At 48.0% G+C, this 5,000-nt stretch overlaps 1 long non-coding RNA gene across 8 annotated transcripts in view; it reads left to right on the forward strand.

Annotated features, from left to right (window-relative positions):
- The window catches only part of LOC147470415 (uncharacterized), a 390,190-nt gene that overhangs the window by 116,651 nt on the left and 268,539 nt on the right, over nt 1-5,000 (forward strand). The window contains exon 2 of one of the 8 annotated variants that reach the window (XR_015191684.1): nt 472-500. The exons of the other annotated variants lie outside the window; for them this stretch is intronic. This is a non-coding gene — a long non-coding RNA (uncharacterized LOC147470415). Of the gene's footprint in view, nt 1-471; nt 501-5,000 lie in introns of those variants that run through there. 8 annotated transcript variants of the gene reach the window in all.

Here is a 5,000-nt window from a genome sequence, read left to right on the forward strand (position 1 = left end):
GTTCTGTGGTGCGATTTCTGTTCGTTTTGGTTGAGTCTCGACGCTTTTGGTTGCTGTATTATCAACTGTTTTGGTTTCGGGTGAGATAGGATCTAGCAATTTCTTCTTAATCTTGAAAGTTGTTATTGTTACTATCAGCATCATCGTAACAATGGCATCTACCCTGTCATTCTACAGATACCGCCCACTCTGTTATGATGTTCCCTACTTTCCGGTAATGGATAGATACGCGATACCATACATACTTTAGAAATAGAGATAAAAAAAAATGATACAAAAAAACAACTGAATTCCATCCTATTATATGTAATCTATTGTCATTGTCTTTCCTATCAAGAATGATAATGCATATTCCACTTACATTTATTCTTCTAGTGTGTCATTTGTTTATACGATTTGATCCTCTTCTGTGTCACCTCAGTATCTATAGATGCCAAATACTTATATATATTTTTTTTCTTTCTTTTTCAGGTGAGTTTGCGTAATGTGAAACATATGAAGAGCTGGATTGACTACGGGGTTCAAAAGGTTTGTTGGTTTCGATTTTTTTTTTTTTTCCGAATCTTTATGGTTTGGTGTTTCGTAATGTTTCAAAGATAAGATTTAGGGCTTCGAAATATCTCTTTTTTTCAAACGCTTCACTCAGCACGAAACAGCCTATATATATATTCTACCATATTTCTTAAAGCATCATCGTCCCTCTCTCCCCCCATCCCCCACCCCACCCATCCCCTGTCATCCTAATAACAAACTTTTACAGCGGGAACGAAGCAGATTACATAAGATCCAACGTGCACTTTATGAAGCCCAGGGATGAATGATGACTTGGCGTTACGTGCTTCCAAGTTGGCGCTTCATTTATCTCGATGAATTTCATAAGGAGAAGCTCGGAAGTTCGATATTTTGATAATTAGCTGCGAAGTGGTGTGAGGCTAATGGTTTTCTGCGTGTTGGAGTGATGGTGGGAGGAGGAGGACGGGATGGAGAGAGAGAGGGGAGAGGGGGAGGAAGAGGGGAGGGGGGGAGGGGAGGGAGACGGAGAGGGAGAGGGAGAGGGGGAGGGGGAGGGGGAGACGGAGAGGGAGAGGGGGAAGGAGTGGGGGTGGGGGAGAGGGAGAGGGGGAAGGGGTGGGGGAGGGAGACGGAGAGGGAGAGGGGGAAGGGGTGGGGGAGGGGGAGAGGGAGATAGGGAAAGAGGAGGAGGATGAGAAGGAGAGGGGGAGAGAGAAAGGTAGAAGGCGAAGGAGAGGGAAAGGGAGACGGGGAGGGAGATAGGAAAAGAAAGAGGGAGAGGGATAGGAAGAAAGTGAAAGGGAAAGAGGATGAGGACGAGAGGGAGAAGGAGAGGGAAGAGAGAGAAAGGAAGAGGAAGAGGACGAGGACGAGGGAGAATGAGGAGAGACCAGTAGATAGATAGATAAAGAAACGAGGAAAAAAAAAAAAAAAACACCAAATAATATAGAAGATACAGAGAAAAGCACAGAAATATCGAAGGACCAGAGCTACGAAACAACAACAAATAAAAAGAAAGAAAAGAGACAAGAGGCCAAAGAAAGAGTTTTATAAAAAATGAGCAAGTAATTTAATGAAGAGATACAACTTTAAGCCGGGTCTCCGCGGCGCTTTGTGTCATCTCTCGAGAAACCTCCAGCTTCTCCCTCCTCTCCACTTCCTCTTCCTCTTCCTTCATCTCCTTGTCCTCCTCTTCCTTCATCTCCTTGTCCTCCTCTTCCTTCATCTCTTTGTCCTCCTCTTCCTTCATCTCCTTGTCCTCCTCTTCCTTCTTCGTATTCCCATATTTTCTTCGTATTTTTCTTTCTTTTTTCTTTTTTTTCTTTTCCTCCTTCTCTTTCTTTTGTTTTTCTAATTCGTCCTTTTGTCTCTTCTTCTCCTCCTCTCTTTTTCTTCTTCTTTTCTCTTGTTTTTCTTCTTGTTCTTGTTCTTCCTCCCCTTTCTCCTTCCTCTCCCTCCTCCTCCCCTTCCTCCTCCTCCTCCTCCTTCCCCTTTTCCCCTTCCTCCTCCTCCTCCTCCTCCTCCCCTTCCTCTTCCTTCCTCCTCCCTCTGCCTCCTCCCTCCTCCTCCTCCTCCTCCTCCTCCTCCTCCTCCTCCTCCTCCCCCTTCTCCCCTTCCTCCTCCCTCTCCTCCTTCCCCTCCTCTACCTCCCCATCCCACCTCTACCTCCCCATCTCTCCCCTTCCTCCTCCTCCCGTTCCTCCTCCCCATCCCACCTCTACCTCCCCATCCCTCCCCCCTTCTCCTCCTCCTCCTCCCTCCCCCCTCCCTCCTCCTCCCCCTTCATCCTTCTCCTCCTCTACCTCCCCATCCCACCTCTACCTCCCCATCCCTCCCCCCTTCTCCTCCTCCTCCTCCCTCCCCTCCCTCCTCCTCCCCCTTCATCCTTCTCCTCCTCTACCTCCCCATCCCACCTCTACCTCCCCATCCCTCCCTTCCTCCTCCTCCCCTTCTTTCCCCTCTCTCCCCCTTCCTCCTTCCCCTCCTCTACCTCCCCCTCCCACCTCTACCTCCCCATCCCTCCCCTTCCTCCTCCTCCTCCTCCCGTTCCTCCCCCTCCCACCTCTCCCTCCCCACCCCTCCCCCCTTCTCCTCATCCTCCTCCCTCCCCTCCCTCTCCTCCCCCTTCATCCTTCCTCCTCCTCTACCTCCCCTCCCCCCTCTACCTCCCCAGCCCCCACCCTTCTCCCTCCTCCTCCTCCCTCTCTCCCCCCTCCTCCCCCTTCATCCTTCTCCTCCTCTACCTCCCCACCCCCCCTCTCCCTCCCCATCCCTCCCTCCCTCCTCCTCCCGTTCCTCCTCCTCCCCCTTCCTCTCCTTCCCCTCCTCTACCTCCCCATCCCACCTCTACCTCCCCATCCCTCCCCTTCCTCCTCCTCCCGTTCCTCCTCTTCCTCCCTCCTCCTCCCTCCCCTCCCTTCTCCTCCCGTTCCTCTTCCCCCTCCCACCCCCACCCCACCACGACCGGAACCTCGGTTGAGATCGCAAATAAACAAGCAGGAGCGCCAGCAGGATCGGCAGCAGGATATCTATGCCGCTTTCTTGACCAAATCGGGAGAGGGGCGTGATGGAGGGGATGGGGAAGTTGGGAGACTGAGAGGATACGGAGTTGGAGAGGAGAGGTTCACGAGTCACTTTTTTTCATTCCTTTTCCTCATTTTCTCATTACTTCTTCATTTCACTTCATCTGTCTCACGAGGTCGAAGATTCTAAGAGGTCATAAAGAAATAAAGACTGACTTTAGAGAAATGATGATGAGGATTAGGATGATTAGAGTAGTAGTTATAGTTGTAGTAATCGTTAGGGATGATGATGGTGATATATCGAAATATCACATCCGATTTTATTTATTAAACCTTTTTATTATCTCCTCTTTCACCCCTTTCACGCCCTTCCATCACCCTCTCCCCACCTCCCTCGCCCCCCCCTCCCCTCACTTCACATCCTCCTCTACCTACCCTACCCCTTCCCACCCCCAGTGAAAAAAAACAAAAAAAACAAAAAAAACAATCGAATAATGCACCCGAACACGAAACCGAATCCCAAGTCACGGCGAAGCCTTCGGACTCTCTCCCTCCAGAATGCCATTATCAGTCCCTTCATATAATTATCTTTTTCGTGCTGTTCTTGGATGAGCGCGGAGTCAAATTGCTCCACCTTACGAAGACGCGACGTTGAGATGACGAAGGTGGAGGTGGAGGTGGAGGTGGAGGAGGTGGTGGAGGTGAGGATGGTGGAGGAAGTGGTGGAGGTGGAGGTGGAGGTGGTGGTGGTGGGGGGGGGTGGAGGTGGTGGTGGTGGTGGAAGTGAGGATGGTGGTGGTGGAAGAGGTGAAGGTTGGCAGAGGAAGTAGTGGAAGTGGAGAAATGAATAGGGAAGGATGAAGGAGGAAGGAAGGAGGGGATGGAATCTAAGAGGTGGATAAAGGAAGAAGATGATTGGGGAAGGAGGATAAGGAGGAAGGAGATAGAATGGAAGAGAAAGAGGAAATAGAGAATGAAGGGGGAGGTGAAATTAGTAAGAATAAGAAGGGAGAGGGAAGTGGAAAAGGAAGAAAATTGTAAAAGGGAAGTAATGGAAAATAAAAGAAGGAAGGAAGGAGGGCGAGGAGGAGGATACGTATAAAAGAGCAGGAGAGAAAGAGGGAGAAGAAATAGCAGACAGAGAAGAAGGAGAGGAAGAATAAGGAAGACGATAATAATAAAAAATCAAAAAAATCGAAGAAGAATATAAAGTAAAATGCGAAGAGAGGAAGAAGAAAAAGAAAAAAGAAAAGGAAGAAACCAAAAAACGAACAAATAAATAAGACGAATAAGATGAAATAAAAGAGACAGATAGACGAAATAATACAAGCCTTAGTACAAGAAGAAGAGGAATGCGTTCGCCTCCTGTGGATTTATTCATGCCTTGTAATTCCAAGTCTGGGCTATTTACGGATCACGATGGTTTTGTGTTTAAAACCCATCCCTCTCCCTTTCTCTCTCTCTCTTTATTTTTCTTTCTCTTTCTCGCTCTTTCTTTCTCTTTTTCACTCTTTCTCTCTTGTTTTCTGTTTCTCTCTCTTTATTTCTCTGTTTCTCGCGCTTTCTTTCTCTTTTTCACTCTCTTTATCTTATTTCCTCTTTCTCTCTCTCTTACTTTCTCTCTCTCTCTCTCTTACTTTCTCTCTCTCTCTCTCTCTCTCTCTCTCTCTCTCTCTCTCTCTCTCTCTCTCTCTCTCTCTCTCTCTCTCTCTTTTCTCTCTCTCTCTCTCTCTCTCATTCTCTCTCTTGTGGATTCTCTGCAATATCGTTCTTCTTCTTTTTTTTTCTCTCTCTCTGTTCATCCCCTTCATCTCAATTTGCTTATCTCCTATCTCTCTCCACCTCTCTTTCTCTCCCTCCCTCCCTCTCTCTCTCTGTTTGTGGATTCTCTGCATTATCACCATTTTTCCCTTTTCTCTCTCTCTGTTCATCCCCTTCATCTCAATTTGCTTATCTCCTTTTTTT

Source organism: Penaeus japonicus, unplaced genomic scaffold (assembly GCF_977035675.1).
Source record: "Penaeus japonicus unplaced genomic scaffold, GWHDUDI00000001_assembly GWHDUDI00000015, whole genome shotgun sequence".
In the NCBI taxonomy this organism is placed as follows: Eukaryota; Metazoa; Arthropoda; class Malacostraca; order Decapoda; family Penaeidae; genus Penaeus; species Penaeus japonicus.